At 41.4% G+C, this 20,348-nt stretch overlaps 1 protein-coding gene across 16 annotated transcripts in view; it reads right to left on the bottom strand.

Moving 5' to 3' along the window:
- The window catches only part of EPB41L2 (erythrocyte membrane protein band 4.1 like 2), a 214,214-nt gene that overhangs the window by 147,345 nt on the left and 46,521 nt on the right, over positions 1 to 20,348 (bottom strand). For 12 of the 16 annotated variants that reach the window (XM_024122563.3, XM_024122552.3, XM_024122558.3 and 9 more), the window contains exon 2: positions 7,890 to 8,003. The exons of 3 other annotated variants lie outside the window; for them this stretch is intronic. The gene's annotated coding sequence lies outside the window, so the exon portion shown is untranslated. The remainder of the gene's footprint in view (positions 1 to 7,889; positions 8,004 to 20,348) is intronic. One more of the 16 variants, XM_055087505.1, reaches the window with a different exon arrangement.

The raw sequence follows: 20,348 nt of genomic DNA, 5'->3' as shown, positions 1-20,348 counted from the left end.
CCGGACGCGCAGGCCCAGCGGCCATGGCTCACGGGCCCAGCCGCTCCGCGGCATGTGGGATCCTCCCGGACAGGGGCACGAACCCACGTTCCCTGCATCGGCAGGCGAACCCTCAACCACTGTGCCACCAGGGAAGCCCCCTTCTTCCTCATCTTTGAACGCCCAGCCTGGAACACAGTAAGACTGGGCACAAATTTGCCTCATAATACAGAGCAACAAATACCAAAGACACCTGCTTAAATCAATATTGCCAAGCTTCAGATTATTATTGTGTAGTAAAAACAATGTACTGAACTAGTAACAATGAGATTTACTATTAAAATTAAGTTAAATAAATGTTTGATCCTAGTCACCTGTACAATAAATACCACCCAAATCATAGCACCAGATTTTACTGAACAGAAATACACAAGTGCTGACTGGAGTTGGAAGTGTCACCTAGAAGCCATAAATAAAAGAAATATGAAAGGAGGCTTCCTTGGGCAGACACCTTTAACCGAGGGTAAAAATCACCAGCACAAATACCCCGGGAAATCTGGCAATTCTTCAGAAAACCTGGCGGGTAATGTTTCCAAAACACAGATATTTGTAATTATGCCTCTTACTTCAAAAAAATAATAGCAATGAAAATTTGTGAAAGGCTTCCAGTGGCTCTGCAGGGAGTACGGAGACCAAACTCCTCAGTGTAACTTCCTGGGTTCAGCACCGACTGGCCGCAGAGTCCAGACCTGCAGCTCATCCTCTGCTTCCCATATGCCCTCTCACACACACCCTCAACTCCAGCTATACCAGCCTCCTCAACACGAAATGCTTCCGTGTCCTCATTAATGCTGACTCTCCTCTGTCTAGACTGTCCACTTCCCCTGTCTACACTTGAAGAAAAAAAAGAAGAAAAAAAAAATCCAACCCAAGCTTCCAGGTATAAGGTTAAACACAGGCAGTTTGTGACCAAACCTAACAATAGCTCTGTTGCTGATTTTTAAACCACAGAACACTCAGAATAAAACTTTGGGGGTGTGGATGGGGATCAAGTTATTTGCGCGTTTATGGTACACACACTCTCTCACAAATCACAAGGCTCTGAAAGAGAAGTCTGGTACATGGCAAAGCAGCCCAGCAGGGAGTGGCTACCTCTCCAGCCATACCCACTGGCAGAGAAAGCAGAATGCCAAGAATGGCCAAGTCAACTCAGATGGGCTAAGAGTAATGAAGCCCCTCCCCCAAGGCGGCACTGAGGTCTACGTGACTGATGAAGGCACTCTTCCCAGAGGACAGAACAAGGGGCAGTAAGATCTGATCAGGAATCACACTTCAAGGACGAGCTATGCCCAGAGCAATATTTATGGCTATGCGACAGGGCAGGGCAGAGCACTGTCCAGGGGGGAAATCTGAAAAATGCAGCTGATCACTGACAAACGATCTGGATGGAAATGAAGCTAGAGGAATAAACATCACCGGTACACGAGTGTTCTATGAGACAAGTCACTGCAACTAGATGCAGTAGGTCAACAGGACTTTGTATGGTCTGTGCTCGGGGAGGGAAGGACTGTACCTGCAGTTGACCTATGTAAGGTGATATACACATAAATATACATTATACTTAAATGTATAGAAATGTGTGTGTACATATATATTAGACAAAAAGGGTGAAATGTAGCACTCCTAAATAATCAACTTAGCTGCCACACCTAACTTCCCCCTTTGTCACCATCTCCCTGATCTTTTCCTCCCATCATAGACACAGCCACGCTCCATAAAGAATTTGCCTAGTTCTATTCAAGCCATTTGGGTTCAGCTGTAATTCAGGTATCTCATATCCTCCTCCTTAATCCCTTTTTATCTGTTCCCATTATCCCCTGTAATTCCACGTTAACTATATATATCAGAACATCTAATTCAATAAATGTTGAATGAAGAAACAGAACAGCACAGTTATAACAAGATAAGGAAATTTGTTTCTGCTCTCTTATCATCTTAATATCAAAAGTAAATATTCTTCCATTGGATCCTAGAGTAATAAGAACCAGGCTTGAGGTTCTTTTTCTCTTTTGGAGAAGGACTGGTCTGAGTATCCACCAATCGCAGGGGGAGGGTTTCCTCCCACCTCAACCTTTAATTATACAGGAATACCCATATAAAGAAAGTTTATTTCTGCCGTGGAGTTTATTGTAACAGGATCTGTCCTGTACCAATTGTATATTTATTTTTAAAAGAAACAGATGGAATGGGATGACACAGGGCTTGGTATCACTGTCTAAAACAAGCCCAGCTGATGGCTAGACATATACACACACTGTAATCCCTGTGTACCTCTGCCCCAGACTACAGGAGTCGGGCCACAGCAGAATCAGCTCTTGCTGGAAATCAGTGAGCCAGTTGTCCAGGACAAGCCAGGGCTTATGTGATCAGATCTTTACTTGTTTCAAAGGCTTCTTAACAGTTCTAATATAGACTTATTATGCTTTTATGATCCTGGAAAACATCCAAAATGATTAGCCTATCCTTTTCTGACTCGTACATCTTTAGGCAATAAATGCACAGACTTTCCACTAACTGAGAACTTTCAAGTGAGTCTATCTAATGCATGAATGCCCCATGGAGTAACATTTCCAAAATTAAGTACTACTATCTTAAGAATTTACAGGACTTCCCTGGTGGGGCAATGGTTAAGAATCCGCCTGCCAACGTAGAGAATGGACTTGAAGACACGGGAAGGGGGAAGGGTAAACTGGAACGAAGTGAGAGAGTGGCATGGACATATATACACTACCAAATATATACACTATATACACAAATATACACATATATACAAATATATACACATATATACACTACCAAATGGGAGGGAGACACAAGAGGGAGGAGATATAGGGATATATGTATATGTATGGCTGATTCACTTTGTTATAAAGCAGAAACTAACACACCATTGTAGAACAATTATACTCCAATAAAGATGTTAAAAAAAAAAAAAAAAAAGAGAATCCACCTGCCAATGCAGGGGACACGGGTTCGATCCCTGGTCCGGGAAGATCCCACATGCTGCAGAGCAACTAAGCCCCTGCGCCACAGCTACAGAGGCTACGCTCTAGAGCCAGCGAGCCACAACTACCGAGCCCACGCACCTAGAACCTGTGTTCCACGCCAAGAGAAGCCACCGCGATGAGAAGCCTGCGCACCGCAACGAACAGTAGCCCCTGCTCACCGCAACTAGAGAAAGCCCGCGTGCAACAATGAAGACCCAATGCAGCCATAATAAATAAATTTATATTTTAAAAAAAATTTACAGACACAGACAGAAAACAAACTTAAAGTTACCAAAGGGGAAGGGAGGGAGGGATAAATTGGCAGTATGGGATTAACAGATGCACACTATCATATATAAAATAGAAAAACAACAAGGATTTACTGTATAGTGCAGAGAACAATATTCAATATCCTGTAATAAACTATAATGGAAAATTTTTAAAAGAATATAGATATATACATATGTATAACCGAATTACTTTGCTGTATACTTGCAATTAACAATATTGTACATCAACTATACTTCACAATTTTAAGAAAAGTGTTTAGAGATACATCCACTGTATTTTGCCAAGGGAAAATAAGCAGGTTTAAAAAGATAATGCTGGGGCTTCCCTGGTGGCGCAGTGATTAAAAATCTGCCTGCCAATGCAGGGGACATGGGTTCGAGCCCTGGTCGGGGAAGATCTCACATGCCACAGAACAACTAAGCCCACGTGCCACAACTACTGAGCCTGCGCTCTAGAGCCCACAAGCCACAACTACTGAAGCCCACGCGCCTAGAGCCTGTGGTCTGCAACTGTGTTCCACAAGAGAAGTCACCGCAACGCGAAGCCCGCGCACCGCAACGAAGAGTAGCCCCAGCTCACCGCAACTAGAGAAAGCCCGCGTGCAGCAACAAAGACCCAACGCAGTCAAAAATAAATAAATAAAATTAAAATTTTTTTAAAGAATCGTTTAAAAGAAAAAAGGATAATGCTCTGATTTTACCCCATAATGCTCTGATTTCACAGATAAAACACTGGAAATGCTCAGCCAAAATGGTAACAATGGTTGTTTCTGAATGTGGGCAAATGGGAAATTTTGCTTTATTTGTATTTTTCTATATTACCAAGTTTTCTCCACTGAACATATATTATTATAATTAAGAAATATCTTAATAGATTAAAGTCCATTAAAGTAAAAAATATGAAGCTTTCTCCCTTTATTTCTATACTCCTGCTTTAGCACTTTTAAAGCAGTGCAAAACAGGATGACTAAGTCCCAGCAAAGTTATAATAAACTGGTCATGTGCCATGTGGTATAGATTTACCTAAAACACAGAGGTACATTCATGCTATTCTTCCTTGAGCTTGGCACTATCTACAAGAAATTACTCTAAGAAGCACATGCTTTCAGACACTGTTACATCAGAGGCCTTTTTTTTAAGTTAGATTTTAACTGGATTTAAAAGAATGAAAGGAATTTCCTGGATTTTATCAGGGTAATTTCCCCAAAGATTTTTGCCCCACTTCTTATTACAAGGATTAAAGCCACTTAGCAAATTAGACTGTGTACTTGCCACTTAAAATGCTATTCAGAACATATAAATTAAGAGATCTTTAAAAAGCAGTACATGTCAGAAGAAGTTGTTTTAACAGTTTCCTATGAAGTTAGTCAAAAAGCATCAAACATGTGAGTGCAGGAGAGATCTACTTTCAGACCACACAGCACTAGAGAGAGACAGGGAACACGTATCTACATTCAATCAGGAAAGAACCTTTCTTTGTCTTATCATCATATGACAAGTATCACTGTCAAGTTTTCACTACAACTTCATTAAAATACCAAGCCATACACACACACAATTTAACACAGCACAAGGAGGACAGCGACATATTTTTCAGAACTGCAAAATGGCATCTGCAGAATGTCTCAAAGGAATGACAAAGGCACTTCTTTAGCCCAAACAAAGAGAACAATGTTTCCACTAGGACACTACAGGACTATTGTATTTCAGGGGGGAAAGGCAGTAAAAATTAACACAAAACAGAGCTGAACGTGTAGAATGACAGTCTGTGGAGAAAAATTAAAAGAAACTATTGAGAATACAAGTTTCACTCATTATAGTACCGAAAAGTAAAAGAGTGCTAAAGGCTTTAAAAGTTGGGTAATTTCACATTGTAAATCTGAAAAGAAAAATAACTTTAAAATTCCAAATATAAAATTACTTATCAGTTGAATCAACGATGTTAGATTCATAAACGCTGTGCATCTATAATTCATTTTGTTTAAAAGATGGCTTATAAACAAGCTATGCCAGCACACTTATCATTTCACTTAACTTCCCAAAGACACTGTATGAGAAATGTACTGTCAATGCCTCCATTTTACAGATAAGGAAATTGAGACCTGCAGATGTAAAATGACTCAGTATAACATGATTCAGTAACGGGCGGATGTGAGTTTTGATTCCAACTCTTTCACTTATGAGCTATGAGATTCTGACTTTCTTTCCAAGATACCTTTACTTTGAATTTCAAGACTAACAACATCAAATAATGTTCACAAGGATTAAAGACAAACTACTGTCAAAAATGGGACAAGAAATGCCCTAACATAGCATACTGAAATGGAACTAAATGCTTAATAAATTGGAGGTAGAGAGGAAATCGGGACACACCCACTCAATCAAGTAATGTCTTCAAAACACTGTTATGAGAAGGGCTTAAGAAATGCCTTCAGAAAAAAAACCAGCAAGAGAATGCCAAGAGCCAGGATTAATTACAAAATAAATATCTAAATATATTTGGTGGAGAAGGTTCCTCACTTTCATCTGAAGTGTATGTACTTAGTTATCTCCAGTGGAGAATGCCCTAAAAAACAGTTTGATTTTTGTACTGTAGGAAAAAAACGCAGTTATAATTACAAACAGTAGACTCTAATTAAAGTAAGTAAAACCAGTAAATAAATTACCAACAGGCAAATGTTTTCTCATAACTAATAGTTTCTCATAAATTTGTTAGCCCTGCTTTGAATAGGGCTACCCACCTAATCTCCCTAAACTCCAGTTCTGATCACATCATTCACCTGTTTGGAAAACCTCAGTAACTGCAGAAAAAAAAACCCAAAGTCGTCCACCTGACATGCAGGCCCTGGCCAGACCCTCCTTTCTAGCTTTTCCGCTCGGTACTGTCCATGATGATTTCTATTGTTGAGGGGGATAAAAGCCAAGAGTCTCCAGGCTCACTCCTCCAGACTCTTCTCAGAAGTGAACAAACTGAGAAGCATGCCCATCACCTCCGCCATCGGGCAAAATCCAGTTACCAGGCTATGGCCTTGCCGAAGACTTCCCTGCCATCCTTCCCTCCTCCAGATGCCCACAGCACTCCCTTCCCCGCTTCCAGAGCTCAGCAACTTTTCTACAGTACTGGCCCTATGCCCACATCTTACCCACCATACTTAACAAGTCTGTCTTACTCATCATCTCTATATCCCCCAGAGCAAAACACACACCACTCTGTACAAAGTTATGCTTAGTCCATTTGGTTAGAAAGAAATGAGGGCATAAGAAAACACCTTTAAAAACAGAAACTGAGGGTACCTATTTTTCCAAACAATTCCAGGCATCATCATCTTATTTTTCTATTATCCAAGATAATCACCTTAATGATTCAATAAAGTAAGCCTAATATTAAACTAAATGACACTCTAATAGAATAAACACTATTTGGCACATTTATAATGAGAAATCTCATGCCATCTTTTAAGATTCATACGAGGAAAATGTGAGGAGTGTAGGACTTACTATCTTCACCTGCATGATTGGTTCTCATGGGTTAAGACTGACCTAAAAGGTTGTTATCTTCAAAAAGGTACTGAATTCTAAGAGAAGCAAGAAGAAAATAGAAATGGCTCTGAAATAAGTCCTATGATAATATGTTTTGGGATATACAGTCCTCCTGAATCATGTAAGTTTAGGTCTGGGAGGTGCCTGAAAAAATAATGTAGCCAATCCTTTGTATCACAAACACCAAAGAATCTAAGAAATTCTAAACTGAGCTAAGTGACTGAGGGATTTTTTTTAAAGAATATCGTAAGAAAAGGCAGCAACCTAACCTCCTGGCCAGGTATTTCTCATTTGCATGAACTTATTTTATCAACCAGGTGATGAGCTCATGTTTCTGAATGAATTTGCCCCTCAGTGTTTTCTCAAATGCAGCTCATTTTTCCAAAACACTCTTTCCTCTTGGTTTTTCTTTTCCCAATGCACTTCACACTGTGGAGCTTCCAATGCCCCACAGGCTTAAAAACAGTAAAAAAATGTAGACTAGTGGCTACCTTTTTTTTTTTTTTAAACTACAGGCGTTGTCATAATCTCTCCTTCATGCAAAGCATTTATCAGATGGAAGTATGGAAGATCTGCTTCCTTTCACCGCTCAAGGTGGCACAGAAAATGAGGGCAGAAAGCAGGAACAAGGAAAAAGTGAAGGGGTACCTGCGCAAGAAAGCAGCAGCCGTGGCTATCAGTCCGAAGTCATAAGACAAGAAATGCACTATTTTATTCTTCTGGAACACTTAAATATACTGTGTAACAGTCACAAAGAACTTTTAGGATATGCCTATATAAACACGATATAAGCTTATCTTCCAGAAAAGCCAACCAACCCAAATACCAAAATCTGGACTGTATCTCAACCAGCTCTGCGGCTGGTGCCTCACTGGTAGACATCCTCTACTTACCTCTGCTGCATAACAGGGCCCTGTGAGATAGAATTCAGGAATATTCATTCCGTCTTAGGAGAATGTCACTGTAAATAACTTAAATACCACTGCCTCTCATGTGGTCAAAACAGAGCATCTAAAGAAAAACACCGACTCACATTTACCAGGAATGGATTCACTGGGTAATCACCCGAGCTCCTCGGAACTCACACGTGTAGCCCAGCTCTGCGATCACTGCTACCACCTTGCTCGCTGGCAGGATCCAAGGACGCCTGGATTAAGATAAACACCTTAAGTAGCAGTGCTGACACAATTCAGTTCCTAACGCTTATGTCAGAAGCGGCCCAGCCCCGGGTCAGGAAATAATACGACTGATACTAGAACCCAATGGTAAACATAAATATCTTTAGGAGGTAGTGTTCCTTTTCCAATCGTAAAATTAATTCCCAAATTATTTTACTCTTTTCACTGAACCAAACAGAAACAGTTGGAAAATAATTCCAAACAGCTGGAAAGTATGCAGAGCCATTGTTACTTAAATATAATGAATTTTAAAAGACTTCGCAAGAGAAATAAGATCACACTCTAGCAACACGAGACTTCTTTAAGGGAAAAGAACACACTTGTGCGCGCACACACATCATACAAGTGTACTTGGTCCCTGAGTGATGTGGATGCTGCCAGCTCCTAGAATTGGTCTCCTTTTGCATCACATGTTCTATGCCCTAACACTTCTCCACAGTGAGCAAGTTGGGTGATGGGGAGGCCTCCACACCTATTCTAAGGCAAGCAGCTTAGAGACAGGAAAAAAAGGAGTTGATCAAAAAGGAGATTCTTTATCCTACACTGAACAAACTTTTTGAAATAAATTAAGCACAGCATCATAAGAAACGCAGAGCATTGCCAGAAAAAAAAGAAAGAAACAGAATTTTCTTAATTCTGTTTCTTCCTACTTTAGTCACTCAGACTATTTCCATTATATTCCTCCAACACTTAAGCTGTCATCTCTAGTGGAATTTCCCCACCCACCCCAATCACTTGAAAAACTTCTGGAAAAAAACCAAAAGTATAATCAACTTTGCCAAATGACATTCAGATTTTGTCCCCACCCTAATATTTGGCTATTCATCCTTATTTCTCGATCTCTTTCCATTCTTACTCCCTTTCCCTCTTCCCGCAACTACACATATATCCCAGCAATTATTTCCTTTCTTCCCCACTCCCTACTCCTGAGATTTTCAACACTAAGTTTCTTCATTCCCTTCATCCCACCTTCAATTCTTCTCTCAATACAGAAAGTCAAGAAATGTACAAAATCATAAGTCTTCAAGATGCAGAATTTAATATGCTGAAGGCTTCTTGTAGAGGAATTTTTCCAAGAAAAACAAAAACAGGATTCTCCATCACCTACTTTTCAGAGAGCCCTCCAGGAGCTCTCCCGTCAGCTGTTTTATATGGTTTCTTCTAGATTAACTAAGGTCAAACAGAGGTGACGGTGAGTCTGAGGCTGTGTATGCCAGTATATTGTCTGAATCCATAACAACTGCCTCAAAACGGACATCTAAATACCCACTGACCAAAGCAATGTGCAAATCATACTAGACTTGCTTTTTCTGCAGAGATATTCCTGAAATCCACGTTACCAGCAGGACTATCAACTCACAGAGAGGAGAGAGGAGGCCATCTTCTCTAATTTGCCTTAAATATGTTCAGAACTCTTTCAACAAGTTATAGTAATAATAGGATGAGCCTACAAGGTGCTCTGCTAGTACTATGGAGATGAGACAAAGCGGAGGGGAGAGAGGTAGAAGGAAAATGACAAGACAACATCCTTGTCCTTGAGGAGCTGAGAGTCCAGACTGCTCATTCACACAACCCCGTGGAAAGTTAACATTCATAATGTGCCCACATTTCAAGATAACAGTTGAAGAAATGCCGTTAAGACTTGTGTGAGCAATTGCCAAAGGAATTATACAGTTAAGAACTCCTACAGGAATTCAGCAAAATATGGCATAGGAGATGATAACTAACAGTCTGGCAAAACCACTAAAAAGTTTGAAGACATTTATTGTTTTAACATGGCAGAAAAGAAACACTTCAAAGACACTTATGTTTAGTGTAAAACATACATTTTTAAACTTCACTCCTTTCAGGTTCACATCAAATAATCCTAAAATAGCAGCAATCCAGCCATCTCATAATGGTTTCTAAACTTCTCCAAATCACTTGGGGCAAATTAACTACACAGGTGTGTTTGGGTAGTCTCAATGTTTCACTTTTTTTCAGACTCAAAGTTATATGAGATGGATTAAATAAATTCTCTGGGGCAATGCTTTCTAATTTATCCTAGAGGATAATACTTCACAAATTTTCACCAGTAAAATAGGCAGAATGGGATAGTTAAAAGTATACTGGGCTAGGTGGAACCAGTTCTAATTCCAGCTCTGAAAGTCATGGGAATTAAGAGCAAGTCATTTAACTTCATTTTCCTAAATTTTCTCATCTATAAAATAAAAACAGGGAGGATTCATTACCTCCTAAAGTACCTCATAGTTCTAAAGTTCTACATTCTAAAAAAACTACTTGGCATGGCAAAACCAAACATATAGTATGAGCCCTACTTTGTGAAATGTACAAATATGCATTTACTGAAGTATTTAAACCACTGAATGTATGGTTATAAATAATAAAAACAATACAATATTAAGTGATTAGGTCTGAAAGTGGGAATGAGGCTGGCTTTTATTATTTGTTTCTCTGTATTCCAAGTTTTATTCAACAAACACATACATTTATCATGAAAAAGATTCAATCCCTTGAATCCAAGCTTGACATTTGGAATCAGAGCTCTTCAGCCTCTATGAAATACACTGGAAATCAGAGTTCTCTTGGAAACATTACAGGCCCATCTTGGATTAGGGGGAAAGCCCCTCAACTTTGTTTTTCCACAACTACTTTTCTCATCTAGTCTGAATCCCCTCCTCTGTCCCCACCCTTCCCCATAAAAATCTCTTGGGAGTGATTGAACGCAAGTAACCTAAAACTGGAATTTCTGGACATGCGTGGTTTTCCAAAAGCACTGTATTTTCATCTCCCTACTTCCACACACACACACCCAGAATTGGATTTCACACTTATTTTGCAACAAAACCTCACAGCAGTACTTAAGTGTCCTTCAAAAAAAAAAAAAAAAAAAAAAAAAAAAAGGCATGGGCAGGCTATACTGGGGGGAAAAAAAAAAAAGAATGATTTGGCACCTGTGGAGGTGATGTCATTACCAGCCATGGCTCTGAACTGTCTCTGGAATGCAGCTTAGACCACCCAATGCTATTTAACATAAAAACACAGTCTTTCATGGCCCAAGAAACGTCACAGTCACACTTGACTGTACTCTGCTTAGGAATCCAGCATTTACAACTTTTCAGCTTTAAACATTTCATAGAGCACAGCAAATACCATCAGCACCATCCTTGAAGGACAACCTTTAGCAGCTCTAAACCGTTATTTAACATCCAGCAGGCCTGAGAAGCACTAATTCTGCACGCCTGTCTACAGGCAATCCCTGACTCATGATAGGCCAGATTTTGAGTCAGTGCCTTGGGGGAGAAAAAAAAAACCATACATGCACCCCAACCCAAGAGGAAGTGAGGACTTGGTTGGGGACAGAGTGAGCACAGTGGGGGAATGAGATGAGGATGACACAAGTGAAGCTGGAGATGAGAGCCTCAATCCTTACTCTGTAACACGAAGCTAAGAAAATCTAATTCCTAGCTATCTGTACAGATAAGATAAAATAATATAGAAGGATGGTTTCTGACATAAAGTAAACTCTAAGTAAATCTTAGCTATTATTATTTTCCCCCCTGCAGAAACAGTCATTAAAGGGAATATTAACTCCCCAAGCCTCCTTTAAAAGGTCCAATTAATCTATAACACACCTGAAAGTACTTGAAAACTGCAAATTTTAACACTTCTAAGGAAAACACACATAAGGAGTTTCAACTAAAACACATTTGCTCCCCAGAAGAATGAGTGGGGCGTGGCCCTTTCTGCCATACTTCATTCATACTAGACAGCCGGATGAAGAATCCTGATCCACCACTGCTCCAGCCAGGGGCCCACCCAGAGATGGGCTACCTGACCAGGGGTTGGCATGGCAACTCTTGGAAACCGGGGATAAAGATCCACGGGAAACTGGGCCTCCGCCCGAACCACCTACCTCCCCTCTCACGGTGCCCTGATCCCTTTTTTAAGAGCCACGGAACGTGGCCACCTGCTTCCCACTGTCCACAGCTGACCAACAGGGTCCAGTACGAAGGGAAACGAAACTCGCCACCTCCCGAGTTCAGCCTAGAAAGCCACACAAGGCCTTACAATTGACTGTCAAGATTTTACTCCTCAAAGCAATGGGAGATGGACCAGGAACAACCAGATGTGTTTGTCTGTTTCACATTTCTAAAGGCAAAGCCAAGATCACACTGGGATGCTAATGCTAATTTATTTTTTAAAAATCATCAAGACAGCAGAAGGAGAAAGAAGCCAGAACTTATATCGCACAATTCCCACCACTGTCTCCTTGATCTTTTACTGAGTTTTGTCCCCTCACAACCCTCTAAAAATTAATTTTCAATTTTCTACGGCTGATGATGTGCTATGTGGTCACCATAACTCTAAGTTGCAGAAAGCTCTCTCCCTATGACCCAGAGCACATCAAAAGCCCCCCTCTCCTCACCCCCCAGCTTTTACAGAATTACAGGATCTTGGCGATGACCCACGCGCCGACTTTTTTCCAATCTACTTCCCTCAGTCTGACAGGGAAGCTCCACAGACCTACTGCTGAGCCAGAAGGTCAACCAATACCTGGGCCATACTTTTCTCTACCACCAGACCACGTGTAGTCTCTACTAGGGGAGAGGGAGGCTGAATCCCAAACCTACAATGCATTCCAAATCGAAATCGTTTTTATTACCCATACTCCTACTCCTTTCTCTAAGGTACAGACAGAGGGTGTGTGTGTGTGTGTGTGTGTGTGTGTGTGTGTGTGTGTGCGCACATTAGTTCCTACTTTAAAAGCGAACCCCATGATCCTGCCCTCCACACCCTCAGTTACCCATTCCCATGGTTCCCAAACACTAGCTTTCAATTTTTTTGTGACCCAGAGTAAAACATTTACATCCCAACCCAGTTCACAAATACACAGTAAACACACCCAGTTTTAATGGAAACACAGTTTTCAAATGGTCACTCTGATCAGACCTAAAGCCTAAGCCTAGGCAGTCTGTGCCAAATCCAGCCCCAGCCCCTCTCCCCAGTGAGCCTTCTCCCTGCCAGCGGGCTGCCTCTGTGGAAAAAGGGGCACCTCTTTCCTTCCACTCCCCTTTCTCTTTCTTCTTCCAAGGGGAAGATTCACGCAGTGGCAGAGCTCCACTCCAGCCAGGGAGGTGGATCCAAGGTACGATAATTGCTAATGGAAAACTTTTCCCAAAGGGGACGCCTTCTTTCTTCAATTCAGGTAAAATTCTGTGTAGGCTAGATAAGGCCCCAACTCTCATGTTGTTTACTCATTTTCTAAATGCCAGTCGTGACCTTCTCAAATGACTTCTTGGAAAATCCCGCCCCAGCCCTATATATGATCCTACCATTATCTCATTTTCGTTCATCCCAACCTCCGATCCCCTTCCGCTCTGCTTCTTGAACCACCACCGCCCCCCCCAACTACTTTGGCCCTGCGCAGCCTGTGCCTCCACCACCTTCCTGCTGCCCTGTCTTCACTACCCTCCTTCAGCAGTTTGGATTCCACGGGCCACCATTAGACCCTCAGCTCCCAGCCCCGCTGTCCTCCAGCACATCTGTGTGCTCTGTGGCTCCACCTAACTCTGGCCTTACTTCAGCCTTGCACCCATGCCGCCAAACAAAAAACATGTGATGATGATAACTTTTCTCCATCCAAATTCACGGCCACGAACTTGAACAGGACTCTTAGAGATTTCCAGATATATCCTATGACAGTTCCCTAGTCAACCCACACCGCCACTCTCCTGGACATAGATTTCACACTTGTACATAAAGCAAAAAAAATGACAGACAAAATATATATGACACTGGATATTGGATCTTCCTATGATCTCAGCCACAATCTAACTACAGCTGTCCTCCAATAAGGAAAACCAGAGAGTGTTCAACAAAGTCAATGTTATAAGAAACAAAAAAGTTACCAGCCATTCTTTTTCTTAAAAAAATCTGCCCAGCACAAGGCTGACTTCCAATATTAACAAGTTTAAGGGCATTTAACCATTAAAGAAGAAAAGAAAAAGTCTTGGTTTTCTCTTATTTTACAAAAATGTTTGGTAATATTCTCTCCTCAATTCTCTTACCAAAGTAGTCCATGTGCAACTCTGCCCTGCCTCTCTAATCACTGTCAGGCATAACAGTTCGTTGTCCAAATATAATTTGTTCAGCCATGCAAACACCTGCGCAATCAGGCATGTTCAATTTGCAAGGGACAAGTCCAATGGCGTGGCCACAGTGATAAGCACTGGTGCCTGGCTAGTGGGCCTTTTGCTGAAAGAAACAGCTTTTCCCATAATTATCTCTATTTTGAATCAAAATGTCTAATAAATGTTTTTATGTAATTCAACAGAAAAACAAAACAGGTGCATTACAGAGTTGCTATTTATTCTAAACCAGGCCACTAACAGTGGCACTCAGGCACATAATAAACCCCAGAGTAAAATAAAGCTGTGTCTCTTGAAATTCAAGGTCCAGGAGAAGTGAAAGTTAAGGAAGCAAATTTGCCCAAGGAGGCAACAAAAGGTCAAGGCCAGAACTCAATGTGCTGTAAGAGAGCTGCCACAGGGAAATCACTGCAGGGTTTCAAGGGTTATTTCTATCACTTTAAAACTCAGTTCTTGTGACTTCCCTGGTGGCACAGTGGTTAACAATCTGCCTGCCAATGCAGGGGACACAGGTTCAATCCCTGCTCCGGGAAGATCCCACGTGCCGCGAAGCAACTAAGCCTGTGCGCCACAACTACTGAGCCTGCACTCTAGAGCCCACAAGCCACAACTACTGAACCCGTGTGCCATACTACTGAAACCCATGCACCTAGAGCCTGTGATCCACGACAAGAGAAGCCACTGCAATGAGAAGCCCACGCACCATAACGAAGAGTAGCCCCTGCTCGCCACAACTAGAGAAAACCCACACACAGCAATGAAGATCCAACACAGCCAATATCTATCTATCTGTCTATCTCAGTTCTTCCTGGAGGGGGACCGTACATGACCTGACTACTCAGTTGAGAAATCTAGACTGAAATCACATATGCCAGAAAATAGGCAGATTTGAGAACATGCAAAGGCTATATGCCCTTCAGAGCAAGAGGGTAATTTAGCTTAGAAGAACCTCAGGTAAAAGACATGAACACCACTTAGACCTGCAGATATGGCCGAGGCCACGGGCTAGCCTTCCCGCCTCAGTCACCCAGACTGCTAATGTTTAAAAAAAAAAAAAAAAAAAATTCTGCACAGCACAAGCAACACCAATAAGGTCAAGTTAACATAACAATTCCTACCCTTCACTTACTTAGGCTCCTTTCCGGGCACCCTGAGTTTCCAAAGCTCTACCAACTGTCTTCTACTACTGAGTTTTAAGATTCCTAAGGTGTTTCTTCCTCCTCTACCTCCTCCCTCCTCCTCCTCCTCCCCCTCCTCCTCCTCCATTCATCCACTCCATGTATAGGGAATGGCCACTATATACCGAGTACTGTGCTAGGACACATAACCTAGTAAGGGCCGCAGGAGAGGAAGCCAATGATTACAATTCACTCTGAGAAATACCTACTTAAAGCAACCTGCAAAAAATCAGACGAGCAGAGAATGATGGTAAAATCCATCTCTGAAGGATGAAGATGCAAAGAAAGGAGGTACAGCATCCCAAGTACTTGCAAAGACATCAAGATACCGGTACAGGTTGCTCCTTGCAACTTGTTACACTTAATCAAAATCACAAAGGTTAGGCCCAAGAATTCACAAGACAAAATGCAAAAGTCAGTCAATTTCCCTACCAATATGGCAGCTATGCGATAGCTATTGGACCTAGAGATTTCTTCTTTTTCAGATTATCTGAAAATTCCATTCATCCATTCTATTTGTTTTCAGTTTACAAAAGCTAGTCAACAGTTGGCACTGTAGATATGTGTGGGCCTATGAAGATCACTCACAATTGTATCCTCTGAACTCAATATAACAGTGAGAGGCACACTACGACCTTCGTCCCAGTCAAAACTTTGGTGGGTATTTCTTCCATTCTTTTGCTTTTCTCCCACCTCAAGCTAAGGTATTTCATGTATCATTCTTAATAGGTAGTCAATTAATCCTGGCTAAGATAATGGCAGATAATAGTTGAAGCTGTGATCGTCTAGGTCAGAATAGGGGATGAAGGTAAGGAGCAGCTAGAAGACAGAATCCAGTGCAAGGTCAACTTGTGTCATTTGGCTTAGGGCTAGGTGAGCAGACAGATAGATGGATAGCCTCTTCCGCCACCTCTAGAATAGAGAATAAAAACTTGCCAAATTAACAGAGTTTTTTTCTATTAAAAAAAAAAATCTCACAGGACTTCCCTGGTGGCACAGTGGTTAAGAATCCGCCTGCCAATGCAGGGAACACGGGTTCGAGCCCTGGTCCGGGAAGATCCCACATGCCACGGAGCAACTAAGCCCATGCACCACAACTACTGAGCCTGCACTCTAAACCCCCGAACCACAACTACTGAAACTCGTGCTCTGCAGCAAGAGAAGCTACCGCAATGAGAAGCCCGTGCACAGCAAAGAAGACCCAACGCAGCCAAAAATAAATTTAAAAATTAAATAAATTTTTTTTTAAAAATTTCACAAAAACAGGGCTTCCCTGGTGGCGCAGTGGTTGCGCGTCCGCCTGCCGATGCGGGGGAGCCGGGTTCGCGCCCCGGTCTGGGAGGATCCCGCATGCCGCGGAGCGGCTGGGCCCATGGGCCATGGCCGCTGGGCCTGCGCGTCCGGAGCCTGTGCTCCGCAACGGGAGAGGCCACGGCAGAGGGAGGCCCATACCACACAAAAAAAAAAAAAAAATTTTTTCACAAAAACAGAAACAGTTTCTGGTAAGATTTGGTCTGTGCCCTATTTTAGCTAGGTCAGGGTATTTCAACCTCTGCACTCTTGACATTTTGGCCAGATAATTGTTGTCTGAAGAGCTGTCCTGTGCATTGTAAGATGTTTAGCAGCATTCCTGGCCTCTACACAGAGAAGCCAGTAGCGCATCCTCAAGTCACGGCAATCAAAAATGTCTCCAGACATTGCCAAATGTTCCCTACAGGACAAAAATCACCTACCCATCCCCATCCTGGTTGAGAATCACTGTGCTAGATTATGAGAACCAGCCTATTTACTAAAAGGCCAAAAAAGTAAAGTCTGGAGCATTTAGGCAACAGTAAGTATACAGATGCTCAGGTCTGGTGAAAGCTGCAACTGAAAAAACGCTTAGTGAAAACATTAAAACTAAATCAAACCAAGTCTATCTTTATTCCACATATCCAAGCCCATTCTACCAAAAAAAAAATCTTTAACAGATTTTAATTCTACAAAATGAGTATCTGAAATAGTAACTATTCTGATATAATTAGTAACGCACAGACCAGACTCCAAATCCTGGCCGGTTTCAACCATTTTCTAGTTACCTGACACTTACCCTAAGCTTTTTCCCTCTCCAGAGAAGTAAACGACATAGCCAATATAAGGACATGAGCATGGTGCCTGGCACACTGTCAGTACCATTAAGTGGTAATTACCAGTAGTTTCACATGTATGTTTTATAAAGATACTTCTAATACAAAATGGAACACACCGCCCAAGTGAACTAAGAAAACACACGCCTAACAAGTTAACTAAAAAAATCCATTCCTGTAAAAACACACGCCTTAGATGCCAAGATTTACCTGCGCTTTTTAAGGCAGGAGAAAAACAGATTACCCTCCCAAGCCCATGGTTACAGTAAAAGCAAAGTATAAATGCTGCCCTTTTTTAAGTATCACACTATGTACCACTTGGGCTACCTCCAAATATATTTCCCCAGATTTTTATCCAAGTCAACCAAAATACCACTTTAAGCAGCTGAGTTTTAAAACTCACTATATAAAATTTCTATAAAGCCCAACAATCAAGTAGGAAAGAAGAGCATTTTCTCACACATACCCAGAACCAGTTTGCAGTTGCTGTTTTTGCCTCACTGAAGTTGTTTTCCAGCCACAAGCTACTACAAATTGTTCAGACCTTTTGGCAGCAACACAGGAAACTGCCCTTTTCACCCGTTCTCCCACAAAAATGTAGTCAATTTCTAGGCAGGCCCATCTCTCAAGGCTACTTGCTTTACGGAGCCAAATACACACCATTTTTCATTTAGCAATATGAAAGGGTCCCAAATATCTTGCATTTTTGTAAAGAAAGCTGAAAGTCACCAGAAGACCTGTGGGCAAAGCTCTGTATTAAGTCCGCTCATAAACTGCTAAAGCCGTACTTTACACCCGCATTTGAAATTTACAGGGCGTTTGGCATCACAACTGTTTCTGTTTTATCCAAATCGTCCGGGATGCAATAGGCAACATGTGAAGCCATTTCCTGAGCTTAATTGTCCTTGGCTTCTCACTATTCTCAACTTGTCATGTTTCAAACAAGTAGTCAAAGTAGGTACATCTGCCTTTTGATTAAAAAAAAAAAAAAACAAAAACCTCATATCTTCTCTCTGAATCTAGGGTTTTTCTACAATCTTAAGGATCACATAAAGCCACAAAGATGAAGTTTGTCTCAGCTTAACATTCAGGCATACAAAATCAATCTATATTTTTCTCCTTAAATTATTTCAGCAGAGGTGAGGGCAGGAGGTGGTAAATTACTCAACAGCTGTAACATATTTAACTTCTAAAAATAAAGGCAAAATTGCCTTTTGAATGCAAAATAAAAGAACCTTTGAAAACCAGAAATTCCTTTGTATCCCATTTGGCTTAAAATTTCACAGATCATTTATAAATAAACAAATCCAAAATAAATAAACAAACAAACTGACCCAAACTGCAAAAAGGCATCTGCAGTTACTCACAAAATAAAGCTGGCCATTACTCTGCCCTGGGAGAGTCAAATGCCAAAATGCAATCTGGTGAACCGAGCTCATAATTCACAAACTGAAAAAGAAAATCAGCCCAGTATTTTCCAGGGAACATTTCCTGTCTCACCAGAATGACTTATAACCTCAAACAAGTTCCAATCATGATGCAAAGGTAACTTCTCCAAAAGGGTACAATGTCAGAAACTGTCCAGAAACCACACAGACAAAAATGATAAGCAAAGGAAACTCGATTCAATTACACACATCCATTACTTTGATTTAATAAAACACAATCATATTTTTCAGTCCAATATTAACACTAATTTAAAATATGTTCAAGTTCAGAACTCCTTTTCAAAGGTACACTCAATTTTTCCAGCAAATAAATCCTACAGACTATACTGGGAAGAAAACTAGAAGGCAAACCAAGGAACCCAAATTGAAAATTCAAAGGCAAAATCTTACACGTCTAGTAGGTAAAGAGACCTGGCTTGCCTGAAGCTCCTAAGTACAGGCGGCGGCGGCACACCTGTAGGTTATCTTTCAATTTAAATAGATAAATTGCAGGTGTAAAACAAGCACTAATTGAGAACATGCTTTCATTCACTGCTTGCCTTAACCTTAACCGGTAATAAACCAGACAGACCATCTTTCATCTCCTTCCACAAAACAGAATATCAAAGCGATTTTGCACTACTGTTTATCAGCTTAACAGCATCTTCAAAGTACATCTGATTGTTAATGTTTCTGAGAAAGTGTCTATTGAAGGAGTAGGAAGAAATGGCCTCCTTGTTAGAGATTTCTTTACCCTGGGGGGGTCTGAGGTAGTCAACACCAGCATGAAACAGGCTGTAAGACAATCACCAAAGAAAGAAAAAGAATCATTCCTTGAGTTAACTGTCTACATCTTCACAAGACTTACTTTCGAATAAGTAAACAACAACAGAAGAACAGCTACCCCAAGGTTATCTAGAGGCCTAGCATAAGAAGTCAAAGCACTCAAGTTCACTGTTCAAACACATGGGTTTTCTGGCCCATGTCAGAAAAGTTCAGCCTGGGAACGTTTAATTCAGATTTGAGCTAAACGGTCAATTAAAGAACCTCTTTACGACTGTTACATTTTTAAATTTCTCACACCACTAGAAAACTCATCCTAAAATATAAGTGGACTCTTTTAAACAGCAAAAGAGATGAAAAATGTAGAATCGGTCACTAATTTCTGCCAGTTCTCATCCTGCTTTCACCTATATTCAATTAGTATTTATTGTGCAGTTACTACATTAAAAAGCACAGTTGGGCTTCCCTGGTGGCGCAGTGGTTGAAAGTCCGCCTGCCAATGCAGGGGACGCGGGTTCGTGCCCCGGTCCGGGAAGATCCCACATGCCGCGCAGCGGCTGGGCCCGTGAGCCATGGCCGCTGAGCCTGCGCGTCCGGAGCCTGTGCTCCGCAACGGGAGAGGCCGCAACAGTGAGAGGCCCGCGTACC

This window comes from Physeter macrocephalus, chromosome 10 (genome assembly GCF_002837175.3).
Source record: "Physeter macrocephalus isolate SW-GA chromosome 10, ASM283717v5, whole genome shotgun sequence".
Lineage (NCBI taxonomy): Eukaryota > Metazoa > Chordata > Mammalia > Artiodactyla > Physeteridae > Physeter > Physeter macrocephalus.
The sequence above is the reverse complement of the archived record's forward strand: the minus strand, read 5'-3'. Positions and strand labels throughout refer to the sequence as shown.